Source organism: Pan paniscus, chromosome 6, assembly GCF_029289425.2.
Source record: "Pan paniscus chromosome 6, NHGRI_mPanPan1-v2.0_pri, whole genome shotgun sequence".
Taxonomy (NCBI): domain Eukaryota; kingdom Metazoa; phylum Chordata; class Mammalia; order Primates; family Hominidae; genus Pan; species Pan paniscus.
Window position 1 is genome coordinate 126,771,170 of NC_073255.2, and position 21,648 is coordinate 126,792,817.

The window sequence follows — 21,648 nt, forward strand, 5'->3', positions numbered from 1 at the left end:
GATAAAACCTATCTTCTCATTTATTCCCTAATCCATTCAAATTAAATATAAAAATCCAAGCAGCCACAGTGATATTCAAAAAAGCAAAAGTGAGACAAAACAAAATTCATTTGTCACCTGTGGAGGTAGTTAACTCACATAATCTTCACTCCAAACACCAGTAATTTTTAAAAGACAGAAATAAACATATGTTCTGCCTTCCCGGAAGGAACTATGTTTCAGGATAGCCAAATAACCCAGTTGTGAAGAAAATGGTCTGCTTATAGAAAAATGCCAGCTAAAGCATGTAGATAGAATTAGAGAATTAGAAATTCACCATTTTGAAACCCCTAATGAAATAATCAACTCAAGCAAGGATCATTAATAAATGCTAAAACAATCAAGTAACTATTGATACAGAATATAACTGAATATACACATGGTACAAAGTTCACGTCACAGACTACTGGCTTGACCCAAGGGGGAATATAGCAGAGGAGATAGGCAGTGATCACCCTAACCTTGCGATCATCTCACCATCACTAATGATGGGATGTGAATACACATTATTGCCTATGAAATAGTCTTTAAAAAAAGAAGTTGAACCTGAATCTAACTAAACCTTGCAATGGGCTGAACGTGTATGTCTTCCCCAAATTAATATGTTGACATCCTAACCCCAAAGGTGCTGGTATTAAAAGGTGGGGCCTTTAGGGGGTCATTAGATCATAAGGACAGAGGCTTCATGATTGGAATTAGTGCCCTTATAAAAGAGGCCCCAGAGAGCTAGCTAGTCTCTCCCACTATGTGAGGGCCCAGCAAGAAGGCCAATCTATGAACCAGAAAGTTGGTCCTAACCAGATATCAAAACCACATGCTCCTTGATCTTAAACTTGCTAGCCTCTAGAACTGTGAGAAATAAATTTCTGTTCTTTATAAGTCATCCAGTTTTTGGTATTTTGTTATAGCAGGCCTAAAAGCCTTTAGAACTAACTTCCAGTTAACCAGGAAAAAACAGAGTGAAAAGTTAAATGACACCATAAAAAGCAACCAGAAAATTCCAGAAGGGGAAATATTCTACAGGACAACTGACTAGTTTTTCAACAAGTCAATTTCACTAAATAAATACATAAACAAAGAGTATGGGTATTTTCCAGGTTAAAAAAGTCTTGAGCTAAATAAGCAAATGCAATGTGTGTCCCTTGATTAGAAGAAACTAATTTGAACAAACCAGCCACAAAAGATATTTCAGGGAGACCAAGCTGGAAGGATCACTTGAGGCCAGGAGTTTGAGACCAGCCTGGGCAACGTAGTAAGACCTCCATCTCTACAAAAACAATAAATTAGCTGGGCATGGTGGTGTGCACCTCTCGTCCTAGCTACTCAGGAAGCTGAGGCAGGAAGATCACTTGAGCCCAGGAGTTTGAGGCTGCAATGAGCTATGATTGTTTCACTGCACTTCAGGCTGTGTGAAAGAGCAAGACTTTGTCTCAAAAAATAAAAGGACATTTCATAATAATTGAGGAAATCTGAATGTGGACTGGGTAATAAATGATATAAAAAAGCCATTTTTTATTTTGTTTGAAAAGATGATTTTGTAACTATACAGGAAAATGTTCTTATTTTTTTAGAAATCTGTACTAAAGAATTTAGGGGTAAAATATCATTTTCTTTAATATACTTTCAAACACAAGCAAAAAATAGTCATGACACAAATATAGCAAAATGTTTACAATCTATGTTCTATGCTTGCCTGTGAGTGTCATTAATCTCATCTCTCTGCTTTTCTGAAAGTTTGAAAATTTCAAAGTTTTATAATAAATTTTTTACATCCCATAATTTTATAATAATTTTTTTAAAGTTTGAAGCATATCAACAACTATAGCTTCAAAAATATCCTGACCCACAATAAACATTGAACAGGGTATATTTCTCCCATTTCCTAAAAAGTTGGCCCAGGAAGGAGTATGAGAGCTGCCATAGCTCTCCCAAGGCTCATTATTCTCCATCACTCCATGGTAAATCCCAAAATAAATTTTTTAAAAAGTTGTTTAAATTTATAATGTTTTTGATTCTATAATAATTTTATAATAAAATAATTGTAAAATGTTTTTGATTATATATTTTAATTTATAAAAATTTTTATACATGTTTATGTTTGAAATGTCTATTTCAAACTTTATGAGATATTAAAATATAAGTAATATAGTTCATCATTTTAGAAATGCCATGCTTTTCTTCTCCAGCAATTACATAATCAAAGAGTAACTGTAGTTTTTCCTAGAACATTGCTTTGTAGGCTGGGCATGGTGGTTCATGACACTTTAGGAGGCCAAGGCAGACAGATCTCTTGAGATCAGGAGTTTGAGACTAGACTGGGCAACACAGAGAAACCCTATGAGTAGTAAAAACACAAAAATCAGCTGTGCGTAGTGTTGTGCACCTATAGCCCCAGCTACTCAGGAGGCTGAGGTGGGAAGATCACCTGAATCTGGGGAGGTCAAGGCTACAGTGAGCCAAGACTGTACCATTGCACTCCAGCCTGGGCAACAAAGTGAGACCCTGTGTCAAAAAAAATGAAATTTAATTTAAAAAAAGAAATCTGCTTTGTAAAATTAACTTTTTCAATCAAAACCAAGATTTTTCAGATATAGAGAATGCAGCCCACTGGTCAGATTTGTCAGTTCAAAGAGAATAAATTCTAGTTTCCTATTTTTCTAGCCTGCTTATGAATATCCAATAGGATATCAAAAAAGACCAAAGCCTTTGGGATCCATGTTCAGTATTCCTGAGTCTAACTCAGGATGCCAAATCAGGAGACAAGCACATTCTCATCAATTTTCAATCATTCGAGACCAATTTTGCTTATAATTATCCAGTTCTTTTAGACCACCTTTCTCCTGAAGCCAGCCTTATGGCTATTCACTTCACTTTAGCATAAGCCCCCAAGAAGGTGAACAAAATGAGGAAACGATTGGTTAAAGTTGGCGTTTGAAATTCTGAAACATGTCCACCATTCCCTTCACCCATGCCCGCCCCTCTTAGAAGTAGTACTTTCAGATTATTTAAGAGTCAATGCTTCTATGTGGATTTTGTCATCTGTCCTTTATAACAGCTAGTAGGTTTAATTTGACTCTATTTTAAGCATATATTGACCTATGCTAATTATCTGTTAAAATAAATTGCACTCTTTGAGTTAATAAAGTGTGTCTGTCATGGAAGACCCATTGAAGTAAGAAGCTGAGGAGCCCTTATGGTAAAGTGGGACAAGAAATAATAAGACATAATAATTTTCCCATGCAAATCAACAACCGTAGCTTCAAAAATATCCTGACCCACAACAAGTATTGGACAGGCCATGTTTCTCTCACTCCCTAAAAAATTGGCTCGGGAAGGAGTGTGAGAGCTCCCATAGCTCTCCCAAGGCTCATTATTCTCCATCACTCCACAGGAACAGCCTGTCAGAGAAGAGTGAAAGACCATTTGTCAACCTCTCTTCAACTCCCTGATTCTAGCCAAACTTCATCAATCTCAAGTGAGGAGCCAGAGAGAAATCAAACCCCATATATCCAGCATCATTGTCTACGGGAGTCAAAAATCACAATTCCACTACCCACCCCAACACCACTGGCCCTGTTTCTCCCAATTGCTTTTTATTGTGTTTTTTAAAAAATCCTCTTTCCCCATCCCTGCAACACCGAGAAGGAGGAATTATAGTAGATAAATATGAAGCATGGAGATCCTTTAAAAATGTTTTTAATAATAAATGAGAAAATGAAAAGGAGAGGGTTGGGAAGGAAGGAGGGAATTCAAATGCCAGGGAATTGTTCAGTTTCGCCTTTAAAGATGTTAACACTCATTTATACATCTGCAAGACACTCCCCTTAAAGAAAAGTTCTATGAGTGTGGGTCTGGTTGCATGAATAAGGATAAAATTACTTTTTTAGACGATGTTTCCCACATATCATTCAGAGACCCCTGAAGTTAGGTATCCGTCTTGTAGATGTCCTTGAGATGCTGCTGGACCTGGGAAAGAGGAAACTGGGATAAGGGTCTATGCCAAAAGGTGCTTTTAGTTATAGGACAGAGAGGAAAGGGGCAGAGGGAGAAAAACCCGAAGTCTGAGAATCTGGATTGCAGAAGACTACTGAGGTCGTGGGAGAAGGGAGAGAAAACAAGGATGAAAAGCGAAAGGGGAAGAGGCATGAAATGTTGTCAAATGTCAAAAGGCATTTGGAGAGAAGTTGGGAATTGCATTAAGAAAACCACTGCAAACCTCGTTTCAGACCATTTAGAGATATGCCCCCTGGGAACTGCGAGCTCAGGCTGTTTAGCATCAAACAAATGGATCCACTCCATCCCTACCCTAATTAAATAAATCATTCAGTAATTCCACTGGGTTAAAGAACCAAAATATTAAAAACCTTCAGGGCCTACTCTTGCCAAATATGTCAGGGATCATGTGTGTGTGTGTGTGTGTGTGTGTGTGTGTGTGTGTGTGTGTGTGTTCTGAGACACCACTACTGTTAAATAGGCAGAGCTAAGACTTAGGGGACTGGCAGATTACTGCAAAAAGGGCACGGGGCAGAGGGACTATGTTGTGAGTCTGGGAAAGAAGTTTGTGTGGGGACTGTGGGCAGTGAACGCGTTGGGAACAATATGGAAAACTGGGAGCTGTCTTGGAATCTATAGGGCCGGGTAAGAGAAAGTCCGAAAGAAAAATGAGCAGGTGCGGGATGTGTGCAGAGTCGGAGAAGAGTCCAGGGCGCCCGGAGTGGCTCCAGGAACGACGGACACCCCTCAAGACTTTTGGGGGTGGTGGGTACTAATAGAACCCAGTGTCCGGGGTGCGCCGGGGAGGCTGCGAGCACGGCGGGAGTGGGGCGCTGGAGGGTGAGGACGCGGGAGTGAGGAAGCAAAGCCGGGGCAGGGGCCTCCCAGCTGGGCCCGGAGGCAGCATGGGGACAAGGGCTAGGAGAGGGCATGGCGGCGGCATGGTGGGAAGCGAGGGGCATCCGGACACTCACCCCATTGGCCGCGGCCATCTGCACCACGATCTCGATGGCCGTCCTGCTAAAGTACCTGCCGTCGCTGCCCATCACCGTGGTGCAGCCCCGACGGTCGCGCAGGTCGATGGACGACAGCACGCTCTGGATGAAGTTGGGCAGGTAGTTGCGCTGGCCCTCGAAGAAGCCGGTAGGTCGCCACAGACCCCCGCCGCCGGCCGGCCGCCGGTCCTCGTAGGGCGCGGTGTGCACTGTCAGCACCGGGATGGGGCCCCCCTCCGTGGCGCCTCCTGGCCGGTCCTGCTGTGGCTCCCGGGGCCGGAGGGAATCTGCAGGCTGCCAGGGGCCTCCGCCAGCCTGGCCGCACGCCAGGACTCCGCCTCACGCCCGGGCCCCCTCTCCGGCAGGTCGGCGCCCTGCGCCCGCCCGCCTGGGGACCGCCCGCCCCTCCTCTCCGCGCGGCCGCTCGCTGACTCCCTCGGCGGAGATTGCTTCTGCCTTCCTGTAAAGTTTTCTCCCTCCCACCTTCTCTGCTGCCAGACCGCCCGAGGTGCCCTCAGTTTCTCACCAAGTTGGACTCACTTTCGGGGTGTCCCAAAAGCCTGATTCCAGGGCCTGCTAGCCCGACCCCGGTGATGCCTGCACCCGCGCCTGGCCCCAGCCTTCATGCGCGATCGCCGCCCTCCGGGGCACACCCTCCGCCAGAAAACAGCCGGCGGGTGGCGAGACTTTGGTCAGAGTCCGGGTTCCTCTCCGGCGCCAGGCCCGTCTCCCTGTCTCCCTAGGAGTGTGCTGCCTACTCGCACCAGTTTCTCTTTAGAACAAGCACGGGGAGGGATTTGGGAGGGGGCTGAAACCTTTTGCCATCAGCGAACAGCCTCAGCCAAAAATAACCCTGGAAAGGCGAGCTAAGAATGGTTATCTCCTGCCAGCGCTGAAATCGGAGGCTGGGCGCTGCGTGTGGGGTGTGTGTGTGTGTGTGTGTGTGTACCCTCCCACCCCGACCGTTTGTTGAAGGGAATCACCACTGTCAGACTTCAATCCAACAGGACCCACTCGAGCCATCCACACTTTCCCCAGCCTCCTCCAAAACAGCACACTTTCCGGTATGGACAATTCTTTTTTTTTTTTTTTTTCACTTGTTTGTTTGTTGTGGTGGTTGCAACAGCAGCAACACAGACGACACATATTTCCTTATTCTTCTCGCCCTTCTCAGCCTCCCTACCAAGCTCCTGCCTTAGAAACAGGCTTGGCCTACACTGTATCTGTCCACACTGCCTGAACTCTTCCCTGAATTAATCGTTTTCAATAGGAGGGGGCTAAATCCCTTATTAATGCCCTACCAGGAGTGAATGAATAAAGCCAAGTTAAAGGGGAACTGGGTACCACATACTGTGCTAGGTTCCTTTGCATGTATCCTTTCATTCTGCAGGAGCTAAAGATGTTCTGCCTCCTCTCCATAAAACGCACCCAAACTCCAAAACCAGGAAATTCTCCATAGAAAATAGGAGTGAAGAGAGAAAAGACTAACAGGATAAACCCCAAAGCAGGAAGAAAGTTTTGTCTCCCATTTCGCTCAAGGAATTTTTGGACCCACCAAGGCTACTGTCCTGAAAGATCCTGCTACTTCTCCTTCCCCAAATATTGTCCACTTCCTGAGAGTAAGGCTGACTTGCCACAGGCTTATAAAGTGTTTGGTCACAGTAAGACAACTGTGAGTAATAACACACATTGTATACTGTTTTGCAATTGATAAAAGGCTTTGCATCTGTTTTTTCTTTGGAGGCTGAAGAAAAGAAGAATGGTATTCACGCAGTTCCCATTTTACAGATGAAAACAAGAGGACTTTTTCTGTGAAGTCAGGAAAGTGGTTACAATGGTACTTTCCGCCTGTCCGAATTATGTATTGCCCCTCCCCTTTCTATTAATAACATTGAAGTGTGATGGGACAACCACTGAAGCCGTCAGTTGAAACCTGCTGGGACTTTTTAGCCATTCTCTTCAACATAAAGAATGGGTGTTTTTGGAGGGGGTGAGAGGAATGGGGAAATGTTGTCAAAGAGTACAATGTTTTAGTTGAGACAGGAAGAATACATTTTGTTGAGATCTACAGCACAGCATGGTGACTGTAGTTAACAATGAAGTATTGTGTATTTCAAAATTGCTAAGACAATAAATTTCAAATGTTCTCACCACAAAAAAGATAGGTTTTGAGGTGATGAATCTATTAATTCTCTGGATTTAATTATTCCACAATGTATACATATATCATAACATCACATTATACCTCCGTAAATACATACAATTTTAATTTGTCAATTAACATTTTTTTAAAAGAATAGTGTGGCCAGTTGGGGAGGTAGTTTGTTTTTTTTTTCCTCTAGTCTCTACTCAGTCTCCAAGATCCCATTCCCCATAAAGTTCCTGTCACCCAGGCAGAGAGCAGTGGCACAATCATGGCTCACTGCACCCTCTCCCTCTTGGGCTCAAGCGATCCTCCCGCCTACAGGTACATGCCACCACGCCCAGCTAATTTTGTAGTTTTTGTAGACATGGGGTTTCACCATGTTGCCTAGGCTGGTCTCGAACTCCTCAGCTCAATCAATCTGCCCACTTTAGCCTCCCACAGTGCTGGGATTACAGGTGGGAGCCACCAAGCCCAACCCATAAAGTTCCTAACTTTTTATCTCCCTGGGAGTGCACAGCCTACACACACCAGTTTCTCTTTAGAACATACTTAAGAGTCTTGGCTTAGCATCCAACACACAGAACTTTAACACTTCTACGGATCTGTGCACCTGTCTATGGTGTGGGGTTTTTAAGATCTCTTTCTAATGACACTTTATTTTGCAAAGCAGGACAGTTTCATTCCCAGAAGAGCAGGTATGGTAAATCCTTTGTTCCAGTAACGAAGACAATGATCCAAACCCTAAGCCTCAGACAAGCCCAGAAACCCTCCAGGCCTCCATTTCTCTGCTCCTAGCACCTGCCTCTCTCTTGACATCAACATCATTCTCCCCTCTCACAGCCCAGCTCCTTCAACAGACCCAGGGATTAGGCACCAGCACCTCAGACTAGATTTTAGAGAATTACCATTCAAGAGGCAATCCTCTTCCCTTGGTTCCAATTTCAAGGTTCTCAAAGACTGGAACAGGGCTAGTTTGAGGCAATGTGCCCCATCGCATAGCCAGAAAGAACCTTACAGTGAAAAGGAAAACAATTCTTCCAAAGTAAGGGGGTGCTGATCCCAGAGGGAGGACAGATGGGCAACCAAACAGTAACCGGGCCACCACATGCTTCACACTCACTGATCAAGGATTTCTAAAACCACTTTTCTTTTCTCTGAATTTACATAGGACTTTGTATCACTCATAAAGGAATGTCTTATAGGCTAATAACACCTTTCTATTCATGCTTATACTTAACATTTAGGCTAGGATAATTTCCTAACCTCAGTGTCCTCACTATAAGATGGGAATTATTATAATCCCTACCTCATAAATTGTTGGGAGGATTAAAATACTTAGTAAAGTGCCTGACTAATAGAAAGGCATTCAATAAATGTTAGCTATTCGTGGTGTCATCATCATTATATTTAGCATTATTACTAATCTCCTGTATTGCAAGAATTACAGTTTATATTTTTGTAGACCATCACTGTAGCTAAAGGGTTTTTGGGCCATAGGTGATATTCCATAAAGGTTGGTTAAATTGATCTGTGGTTTTTGACTCTGGAAACTCAGAACTCCCTCAAAATGTACAAAACAGATTTACCTGCTAAATAAATCTCTTCAAAGCTGACCCCAGGTTTAATTGAATTAATTCCAATGAATTTGTCACAATGATGGAGAAAGGAAACTTAGAGGGCCCCACAGTTGTTTGCTGGTAAAATGAGAAGTTTGGATTAGATCAATGTTTCCCAAAATATTTTCCTCAGAATGTTAGTGCCCCTCGAATCCTGCACAAAGCAAGAGTTTCATGACCAAGTAGCTTTTAAAACTCCTGTACACTCTACTCCCATTCTTCACAATGCACACTTTCATATTAAAAGTTCTGAGAGGTCCTCAACAGAAGACATCACTTAACTTTTTTTTGTTGTTGTTTTTAAGACAGATTCTCACTCTGTCACCCAGGCTGGAGTATAGTGGCCACCACTCCTGGCCTAAAAATTTTTTAACCTGGTGCTTCCCAATCTAAACTCACAGGGACCAGTTTTCTTAATGAAAGAGAATCAGACTAGCTTGTAACCATAGCTGGTGACACTCCCCTGCCCCATTCCTTGTATGTCCTCAGTGGACTAGGTCAGGAATAAATAAATTTTCCTGATTCTCAAGGGCTGGTCACTCCTTTGCACTGAGCTCAAAGCTTCTCTGTAGCATGGGTCACAATGAATGGTAGCCCTGATAGCCTAGAGTAGCCTTTCAGCCTTCTCTGAGCCTCTAAAGACTGAGGATCCTTGGCATGAAATGGAGCAACTGATATACCCTTGCTTCCCCTGGGGACTCTCTTGCTCTCAAAAAGGAATCAGCCATCATCTCCATCTAGAGAATATACTATCTGACTCAGCTTGACCAGCCTGTACCAAAATGAGAATCTGGGTAAAATAAGCATTGAAACACTTCATTCCTTGTAGATTCACAAAACATATTAGCATATTAAAGACTATGAAGTTCTGCAGGATAAAAAAACCTATTTAACTTTAATCCAACATTGCCAAGTTTTATTTGACCATGGAATATTTTTCCAAAACACTTACAAAGAGATCAAGCACATTAATCTTTCATGAAACACTAGATCCCCAAGGTCCTCTCCAGCTACATCATTCTGTGATTTTCTTTTTTATTTATGATGCATTAAAAGATTAATCTCTATCAGACTTCCATTTAGAAATTCACCAGAATGTGCAAAGGCAGCAGGTAAAATTGCTGAAGGGTACTATAAAAATACCCTCCAGTGATTTTTGAAACTTAAACTGAAATATTTATATAACTATATATTTCAGTTTGTATATTATATATATATGTATATACACACATATATATGTGTGTATATATATTGGTGTATGTATATCTATATCTATGTATATATGGCATTATATCCATTTTACAGATGCAGAAACTGAGCTTTAGAGGGGGTGAGCAATTGGTCCAAAGCCACACAGCACACAGGTAGTCATTGATAAAGGTAAAAACAAGAGTTGAAGCCTGAGGTGTAAGGACACAGAGACAAGTACACAAATGTTTACAAGTTACACATATGACACGTGTCTTTAACATGAATTTCTTGAACATTCATTTAGAGGCCTTACAATGAAGACATCAGAGTGGCAGCAAGTTCTGTTGGAATCAGGGGAGCGTGTTCTTCTATAATCCCCTGGCTAACAGGAAAGCACACTGATTTGGCCCATGGTAGTTATACACTCCCATTGAGTCAGGGGCCACTTCTATGCACACAGGAGGTGCTAAAAATATGCTGTTGACTCATTGCCTCTAAGAGCAGAAGAAATGCCAAAAGTATAGGACAAGAGGCAGAAAAGCACACGGAAAAATGTCGTAGGGCAGTCCTCTGAGGAAGTGTTAGATCCCTTTGAAATCTGTCCAAACTCTTTCTTGTGCTGGGGAAAGTCAATTACATATTTCAAGCAACCCCACATGTCATACGAGTATCTTGTACGTGTTTGTGTACTCGTGTATGTGAACTTACATCTCAGACTTCAACTTCTCGCTCCCCACCCTTATCAATGACTGCCTGCATGGCCTTGGGCAAGTTGCTTTCCCTCTTCAAAGCTCAGTTTCTGCATCTATAAAATGGACATAATGCTACCTACCTCATGGGGTTAGTGATCACATTTAAGGAGCTAATATGTGGAAATTGCTTACACAGTACCTATCACATAATAAGGGTTTAATAAGTGTTTGATGTAATTGTTTTGATTATTACTACTATTACTAAAATAATAATTACTACAATAATGATTCTTATTCTCTATATTAGTATTATTTTTGAAAATGGGCACGGATTATGTCTATGTAACACTTTTGGCACAATATCTAGCATTATATCACACACAAATTAGAGAATTCATGTTATTAAGGATGAAAAAATATTTTTACTGACCCTTCAATTCTTCGTAAGTAACTGCAAAAGAAGCCATTATCCCAACACATGAAATAAAAAAGAAAATTCAGTTCCTCTGGAGTTTGTTTTTGGAGGTAGCCACAGGATACCTAAATTTTTTTTTCTTTTCAGAGAGACCGAGGGGCTCACTAGGTTGACCAGGCTGGTCTTGAACTCCTGGTCTCAAGCCATCCTCCCACCTCAGCCTCCCAAAGTGCTGGGATTACATGCATGAGCCACCACATCCAGTCTACCTAAAATATTGAATGCTGTTAATAAATCTCCTGAGGCCAGCATAAGAAGGTGATGGGCAAAACTAATGCAGGTATGTTTTTCTGGCTTTTTCATGTATTGGGCCAAACTTTGAAAAGCACTTACTATTAATGGCTAACTTGCAAAATTTGTGATTTATTAAAAGCAGATTTTAATTGTTTTACCTAAAAATAATAGGCCTCTGATCTGCCAAAGATGAAGATTTAATTTCTAGGTGTTCCCCACAATACCTAGAAACATCAGTGGAATCGATTATTAAACACTTTAGAACTATTCTCATCAAAGTTCTTTAATATATAATACAGCAAAAGAAAAGTTTCTTTTCTAAAGGCTTCTCTACACTTTTTTTAATAGTTGAATTTCATTTCTGAAGGCTCCTAAAAAGAATAGAATTTAGATCTTTATTAAAGAGGAAATATATTTTCCATGTTTAATTTAAATTACATTCCATCAGTAATTTGCAATCTTAGCCTACACGGAATTTCTTTTTTTTTTTGGTAGTTTTTATGTTTGGCTTTAGGAGGGGATTCCCAATAATCTCTATATAAATATTTCTAATCTCTATATAAATATTTTAACATTTCAATGTAAATTAGTTTTTTAAAACTATTTTATCCATAAAAATAATGAATTTGCATGGCTGAGGGTGAAATAATGTGTTACCAGGACCCGTCAGTTTGGGGGGTTGTGAGTAGATCCCATCTTCATGTTCCTCCAGCCCAGCCCAAGCCTGGCTCAGGGCCTCCTCCCCCATTTGCCAGGAACCACCATCCCCAGGGATTCTATGTGCCCTGCCTGACCAGTGTTCTCCATCAGAGTTTACCAATCTTTTGTTCATTCCCTCAGAGCACAGCTAAGCAAGAGTACACTAATTTGAAAATTAACTCAAGCAAATAGAGGAACAATATCCCCAACACATTGCATTTTAACATAGGGTTTCCTGGACACACTGTTTCAACCCAAGAGTTGGGCTAATAGTAGGAGTTCCATCTGCTAAAATACGGCTGTCAGCTTCAGAGGGAAATTCATGAACGTCTTCGTAGTTTGTTTTTACGTTTCACTTGGCACTGTTTCTAAAATTTCCTCTGAAGCCAAAAAATAAGTTATTTCCCAGCACACTGGGCACTTTTCATTTATCATTGGATTGATTTTTGTAACTTGCAGTAGGAGCTGAAATCGACCAGGGGGTTCTTATCCAACAGACAGCAGCAAAACTCTTTGTGTATCTGCGTTCCTTTCAACAAGCGTGACTTCCTCAATGGCATCATTCGTGAGCGTAACACAGAGCTCAGCAATAACGTTTCTTCACTAACCCTACCAGGTATCCAATATAGGATATTACTTCCTTGCACTGTTTTCCGACTCCTGGCAGATATTAATCATTGGGATTTGGGAACAAGGAAATAGAATTTCTGAGAATGCTTGGGAATTCCCAAATTCATATGATTTTCATAACACTTCACTTACAAGTTTTTGAAAAATAATAAGTGACTATAATAACAAACAAATAGTCGTTTTTTTCTGTAACAGGATTATATGAAAAGTTTTAGTAGTCTTCTGTTTTAAAAAGATATGATAACAAATGATGATTTATTATTATTATGAGCCAACATATTGTAACAAGATTATAAAATCCAATAGCATTAATAGAGAAAACATTAAAAAGAAATGAATATTATCACAAAATAAATGCTAAAGAAAAGTCCTTTAAAGATTGAAAGGTAACACCACAAATACTTAATGCTTTAATCATTGTTTACATGACATTGTTAAACAAGGCATCAATCATCCCCTCCAATACCATTTAAATAACATAACATTCTGATCTCCTGGCAAGATGAATAGCACTAGAAAGAAGCAACTGTCAAAATTGCCGATTTAAGGGCATATTTTGTTTCTAAAACTTGGCATTTCTTAGAAAACCTCTCATAGGATTTGTAAAACATATACTATGCCTATGAACACATTAATATTTATTTGCAGGAATGGTTCACTGTTAGCAGTGGACAAGGCCATGAACACACACTTGTAACACAGCAACAGATACAAGAAAGTCTGACTGAGGCTCCTTTACTGCTCCTGTCCTGTTCACCTTAACTTTCATCTCCACATGTCAGTGCTTCCTCATCTTGCTTGACTTGAAGTCAGTGCATTTCTTCAAGCCAGTAAGTTCTCTATACTGACTATTAAGCTGTAATTTTCACAGGAAAATTAGAATGTTCCTTCCCATTTTCCTAATTTCTCAACTGATTTTTCTCAGAATTCAGAATCCATAAATATTGAAATGCCAGGAGAGAATTTCCAAATGGAAATGCTGTTCCCTTTGTCCATTTTCAGAAGAAACCGTAGGATAGTGTTATCCTTCTCTTCTCCAATTTTTTTTTTCCTGCAAACTTATGGTTATCACCTCTTTAAGTGAGTAACTCACAATTTTGCCTCCCCTGCAAATGGTCCCAAAATAGTGAAGTGGGTCCTCTTTAGCTGTGTCTTTAGTACATAATCCTGCATTTCTGACCATATGCAGGGAGTGTGACCCAGGGAAGGATCCGTGACTCAATGGGATTTCTCTTGCTGTCTCTAGAATTTGAACACCGGAACCCAGACGTACAGAGGCTGGGAGCCATCGTGGTGTGCTATATTGATGATGGCAGCAGTGGGTGGTGTGGGGGCAGTTAATTGACAGCTACCTGTTGCCGACATCCCAGGAACTGCCTGAACCTCCTCTTTCCCAGTCATAAGATATCTAAGATTCTGCAGTATTCTTCATTAAATCCTAGCATGGTTTAAGCTAGCCAGAATTAGGTTCTGTTGCTTTCAATCAACAGAACCTTAGCTAATACATTGTTATTTCCTGGTCTTTGTTCCTTTAATTTTCCAGGAAAAGAAGGGAAAATGGCTTACTGGTTTTAAAAAGAGACAAGGGACAACATACCATTTATGCAAAATTTAGAAGCACTCAAAGGAAACTCTGGAAAGTTCCTGAGACATATATAGGTAGGATCAGCATAAAACTTGAACAGTGTATCTAGATCATGGTTGCCATGGTTGCCTTGACACAATGAACATCTGTATCAAGATCATATTTTCTTGGTGGGACAGAGAGAAGCACAAGGCGGGACTCACATTTACAGTAATCCTTGTTTTCCAGGGACCCTACAAACCGGTTTGTCCAGAGCTGTTCATCTTAAGTTTGTTATCCCACCATAATTATAAATAGATCCTCATTTTCTCTCAAGAATATCCCACTTTGGATGATAATTTCTGTGACTACCCATTAAGAATATTTAATAACTATAGAAAACTGCTTCTCTATATTTTTTGTATGTTTGAAACATTTTATAACAAAAATATCTTTAAAGTTATCACCTACACAGAATATAGCTGCCAAATGCTCCTACTCTGCTATTCTAACCATGAATCCCTCTGGGGCCCCTTCCTCTAACGGCACTTGTGAGGATGAAATGAAATAAGCTCTATGAAGTGCCCAACAGTGACCAACACTGAATAAAATACAGCCACCATAGGTGGCCTTCCCTTATGTTCACCAAACTCCTGATAAGTTATTCGGTGATGTTTTCATCTTAATATTTTATGTAGATTATACATTCATCTGATTCAAAATGCAAAAGGTACAAAAGCGTATACAGTTAAAAGTTTCCCAACCCACTACCATTTATCTCCCTGGAGGCAACTGTTTCCAGATTTTTGAATATCCTTAAAGAATATCATATGTATGGAAAAGAAAGATTATATATTTATATGCATCTGTGTATGCATTTTCCTATGAGAGGCTCACAAAATCTCCTTGAAGATATATCATTATTACAAATACCCCTCAATTTACAATGGGGTTATATTCCAATAAACTTATGAAAATACTGTAAGCTGAAAATGCACTTAATACACTTAACCTACTAAACATCATAGCTTAGCTCGGCCTACCTTAAACACTCACATTAACCTACAGTTAGGCAAAATCATCTAACAGAAAGCCCATTTTATAATAAAGTGGGCTTTGAATATCTCATGTAATATAATGAATACTGTACTGAAAGTGGAAAACAGAATGGTTGTATGAGTACTCAAAGTACAGCTTCTGCTGAATGTGTATTGCTTTCAAACTATCTTAAAGTTGAAAAATCGTAAGTCAAAATATTCTAAGTCAGGGATTGTTTGTACTTCTACTTTACATGATGAAATTGAGCCTTGAAAAGATTAAGTGACTCGCCCAAGGTCACACTGGCAGTTAAATAGTGAAACTTGGATCCAAATTGTTCAGTCACTACATGTATTGTCTTGAAATTTGAAAAAGAGGAAGAGGAATTAAACTACTACATTGAAGGACTATTTTAGGCATAGAAGAAGCAGATGCCTTCATGTCCAAGTGATTGTGAAAAGCCCACTTGCCCCAAAATATGTCTCCTGGTCATATGAAATTCCACCATTTCAGATTTTTACCTGGGGATTTAGAGTAATCTGCTGTTTTCCTAGAGCTCCCCTAAAATAGAAATAGAAAATTTTGGAAGGCTAAATATATGCTAACATTGGAAAACTCATTTTCTCCCCTTCGTAAGGCAAGGTACTGAAGGAGGGGGCCCTACGGGCTGTGCAGGGACATCCTGGAGGCATGGGGAGAAGAAACTGAAAGGCAAGTTTGTATGGAACAAAGAATACCGATCTCAGGATTCTCCCTTGAACCTGCCCTAACTTTGTTCAAATAGACTTAGCCACTGACCTGCTGTCAAAAGACCACAGCCAATCTGACTTGTTTTCAATATAATGATGAATATTGATTTGGTCCCTTCATCCAACATTCTCAGCTGGATCTTTTTTGACCAAGGATATACATTACTAGGTGAGTACAGGCAGTTAATTCTTCCACACGGGACTTGGCAGTTTCTCAGTTAACCAGAATCACCCACCTTAACATCTGCCAGTTTATACCCCAAGTCCTGACCAGTGCCCCCTACCTGCTATGCCTCATGTTTTCAATAGAGCATAAAATCAGAAATGAAAGATGAAACATCATAGCCAATATCACAGAAATACAAAGGATCCTAAGAAACAGCTAGGTATAATTATACACTAACTAATTGGATCATCTAGAAGAAATGGATAAATTCCCAGACACATAAAACCTACCAAGATTGACTCATGAAGAAATTTAAAAATCTGAACAGACTAATAGCAAGCAAGGAGGTTGAATCCGTAAGAAAATGTCTCCTATCAATGAAAAACCCAAAACCAGATGGCTTCCCAGATTAATTCTACCAAATATTTTAAGAAGAACTAATACCAGTCCTTCTCAAACTCTTCCAAAAAGCTGAAGTGGAGGGAATACTTCCAAACTCATCTTACAGGGCCAGCATTACCCTGATTCCAAAGGCAGACAAGAACACTACAAGAAAGGAAAATGACAGGCCAATATCCTTGATCTACATAGATGCAAAAATCCTCAACAAAATCCTAGCAAACCAAATTCAATAGCACATTGAAAGAATCATTCACCATGATCATGTCATGGTTCAACATAAGCAAATCAATACATATAATATACCATATTAGAAAAATAAAGGATAGAAACTATATGGCCATCACAATAGATATAGAAAAAGCTTTTGACAAAATTCGAAACCCTTTCATGGTGAAAAAAAAAAACACCCAACAGATCACGTATTGAGGGACTGTATCCCAACAAAATAAAGGCCATATATGACAAACCCATAGCTAACACCATGATCAATGGTGAAAAGTTGAAACTTTTCCTCTACCATCAGGAACAAGACAAGGATGCCCACAGACACCACTTCTCAGGGTAATTAGGCAAAAGAAAGGAATAAAAGGCATCTTAATAGGAAAGGAAGAAGTGAAACTGTCTCTACTGTCGGCATGATCTTGTTATATATAGAAAACCCTACAAACTTCACTAAAAAAAGGTTAGAACTCAACACAAAGAAGGGAACAATAGACACTGGGGGACTCCAAAGGTGGGAGGGAAGGATGGTGGGAGCAAGGGTTGAAAAACTACCTATCGATTACTATGCTCACTGCTTGGGTGGTGGGATCATTAGAAGCCCAAACCTCAGCACCATGCAATATACCTGTTTAAGAAACCTGTAAATCTACGCTCCTGACTCTAAAATGAAACATGCAATATTTAAAAAACAAAAACAAATAAATAAAATTTGAAAACTGTTAGAACTGAACTGATAGGTGATATCAGTAAAGTTGTAGGATACAAAATCAACATATAGAGCCTTGAACACAGCAACATCCAGCTGTCTGACACGAAAGTCTCAGGGGCAAGAAAACCTCTATATGAACTCAGAAACAATGAGCTAAGTTGTGTTTATGTCTGAAAGGATGTTAAGAACTTCATTCATGTTACATCAGAGCCAACAGAAAGAACCAACAGGAAACCTGTACCCAACAAACAGAAATGACAAGATGAAGGGAAAGCAGAGGTAAGGGCTTACCTTAGAAAGGGCAAGTGATTAGCTCAATATACAATACAATGTTTGCTCCTGAGCCAAAAATTTGTACAATAATTTGGATATTACTTGCACAACCAGAAAAATCAGCCACTCATTAGGAAAATGTGTTTCTGTAGAAGTCTTAGGACTCAGCTATCTATAATAACATGAAAAGACAATATTTTCATCCAAAATGAGTATTTTTGTTTGTCTTGGCTTGTTATTCTAACGTCAACAGCCTCTAAATAAACTGTTGAAGTACATGATATAACCACCTCTTTCTCCATCTTTCCCATTGCTCCCATAGGGTTTCAGTTGTGCAATTTCACCATTAGCAAAGCTTTTTGCTGAAATCTGGCTTTTCAAAGGGAGAGTATCCAGAAACAGAAGATGCTGATCTGGGAGGCTCTTCCTAATAGAACTGCTGCTTCAGTTTAACTTGAAAAAGCCCACACCCAGTTCCTAATGACAAACATCTGAACACCGGGTCTTCCCCTGAGCAAGACCATGCTATGCCTCCTGCTCGCTCTGTTCTATAAGCAACCCACAGATTGCTCCCTGTGAAGAGGAGCCTGCAAGGGGAGCAGCATTCCACCAGACCCTGATTTAGCAAGATATTTCCATATCATTCCCCCAACCAGGTGGAAGTCCTCCACTGCTCTTGTGTAAAAATCTAACTCATCTCGCTGAATTTCCTGATTTAAAATTCTAATTCATTTCACCAAAAGTGTGACAGAAGGAAACCAAGTACACCATCTCTCTCTTACCAAACCAAAGCTATTGCATGTGCATTCTGGGGGGAAAACATGGTCCAAATATGTTATGGAGGGGGTGCCAGCCCAGTGTCATCCTCTTACTATTGCCATAGGATCTTGGCTGATGGCATCAGAGGAAAAACAAGTTTATCGATTACTTTCAACCATTAAGCTCACTCCTCCATGAAAAATAAGTCACAAGTCCAATGTCTCTTATTAAAAGAAGCACTGCAAAATATAAAGGAGTCACAGTTTTAAAATGGGACACACGTTCTCTAAGCAGTGAACCATGTTAGAGGTGCACTGTTTACATTGTATAAAGTCCCCTGGAGGCAGGGTTAGGAAGCGCATCCGTTCTTTGGTGTTCTGGGATGAAGGAGAAAGGAAAATGTGCTGCCAGAAGTGAGTGGGAAGGAGCCCATGAGATAAAGGAAGTAAATCCATTTGCTGATTGCAATAATAATGCTAATACACGAAGCTATACATACATACATACATACATACATACATGCAAATTTTCACATTTTTTTAAAAAAAGAACTTAAAGCTTCCACTCATGTAATCAGCCCTTATGAACTCTCCTGATTAGCTGCAAGGAAAATCTTCCTTTCTCCTCTTTCTTGCACCATCCTGGGCTCCCTTTTGACTTGTTTTTTTTTTTTTTTAACTTATAAACGATCAGCTCATATTCTGAAGTTTGTAGTCCCCTCCCGCCCCCTCTCTCTCTATACGGCTCATTTACATTGGCAGCTGTCGTGCTGCTGGGCATCCTCAAACCCACAAGTTTCCCTTTAATGTTTGAGCAGACAAACATGATCATGCACTAGGCATCACTGTGCCACTCAAAATGCTTTCTTGTTTTTTTTATTGCATCTCAGAGAAATCTCAAGGTTGCAAACCTGGAGTCAGAATTGTCTCCATGTGTCTCAGTGGGAAGAGTATCGTGTGAAGAAACAAGTTGATTCTACTAATCAAAAGGAATTTTTTTTGATATCAGGTCATCCTCCGAATGAATTTATATTACCGAGTGGAGGGTCACATGAAGAAAATGGTCAAACAGCACCACCTAGAGCAAGAGCTGAGAAGTGCAGTGGAGCCGGGCTGTGTCAGGAAAGAAAAGCAAGCTGGGGCCTGGCTCAGCGCTCTCCCCTCTGCTCCTGTCTGCACGGAAAGATTAGGATGACAGTGGCAGGAAGCCTGTGCACCTAGTATGCATCACTTGAAGGGAACACACAGATTCCAGTAAACAGTTGGAAGGAAATGTTAATACCAGGCTCTGCTAAACAATATGAAATGACTCCTAGATGAGACAAGCAACTTTCATCAAAGTTCCCTGATACCTGAAAAGACAGCCCAGGGGATCCTGCACTACATGTGGTGTATGTAAATTAAGCGGGTTTTTTTCCCCTTTGTAATCAAGGCTCATACACAAACAAAATCACACTTTAGAAACGGCCTATTTCAACTTGTAACTAGCTTGCTTTCAGGGGCTCCAGGTCAAAAAGAAATAGAGCACAAAGACGCTTTCTCCTTAGGGATCATACACAAATTCACTCTGTCCGTTTCTTTCCCACATGGAGCAACAAAGCCGTCAGACCTCTCCATCCACACATCGGGTCCTTCCTGATTAAAGTGAGATAAATCACAGCCCTCTCTCTCTAGATGGCAGGCGACAAGAGGGGGATGCTTGCCTCAAGAAGTCCTCCCCATCCCTCTGCATTCATGCAAGCCCGAGCGGAGAGATGCAAGAAATTACGGATGCATTTTAATTCCCCAGACCCTGCAATTAAAAATGGAAATTTTTTGGCCACGCCTGTTGGCTCACGCCTGTAATCCCAGCACTTTCAGAGGCCGAGGTCGGCGGATCACCTGGGGTCAGGAGTTCGAGACCAGCCTGGCCAACATGGTGAAACCCTGTCTCTACTAAAAATACAAAAAATTAGCTAGGAATGGTGGTGGGCGCCTGTAGTCCCAGCTACTCGGGAGGATGAGGCAGGAGAATCACTTGAACCCGGGAGGCAAAGTTTGCAGTGAGCCAAGATCGCACCACTGCACTCCACTCTGGGTGACAAAGGAAGACTTCATCTCAAAAAATGTTTTTAAAAAATGGAAGTGTTGTTCATTCATTTGTAAATGTGTTTTGGTAAAAGAGGGGCAGTTTAAGCAACCCTTTCTATTGTCTACATTGTTAAAATTCATCCGACATGGACTCTTGACTCCGTTTTGCCTGGGCAGACCCAATTCAAGCATTTACAACAGTTATAACCTCCTCAAATCAAAAAGAGGAATCAGCATTATTGCTAAGTTCAAATAAGGTCTTGTTTTATTTCATTTTTATTTTTGAATGCAGCCATTCCTCCAGGTGCTGTCATCAGGTAAGATTGTCAGTCCTGATTAGGTAAAGGTATTATTACAAAATGCAATTCTTAAAAATTCAGTGTCTAACTACAATTTTAATAAGCCTTTCCCCCTCCCCTATGTATTCTCCCTTAGACACCCCTTCTCAAATTTAAAATCACAGAAACTAAAATATGATGCCTAAAGAGAGCCTAGCGACTGCCAGTCCTCTAATTTGATGAGTGGGAGTACTGAAGCCCAGAGGAGGTCAAGTAATTTGTTCCCAATGTCTTAGATAAGAAGAAAATGACCAGCTGGGAAATCCCACTCATGTCAAGGCAGAGGCACAGGGCCACAGACTGTGGTTGAATTGTGCCACACTCCTACATCCTTCTTTAGGAATCACAGAACATTCCTGTGTTGAGTCGGAGTCACTGACTTCCTTTTCAGGCTGATTGAGCTCTGTCCTTACAGGCTGCGACAAGAAGTTTTGGTATTATGCTACACCAAGACCATTTATCTAGTTCAAGAAATGCACAGTCCTTAGAGCCCAGCAACTTTCCCCATGTCCAGTAAATGTAGCTTCTCCATTTGAAGCTGTCAGAATGGAGCCTTCTGGCTTATCTTGATTTTGATTTGTGCAAGAATGAATGGTTGTGCTAAGACAGCTTTCCTAGCTGATAGAGAGCGAAACTTTTTTCTCATAAT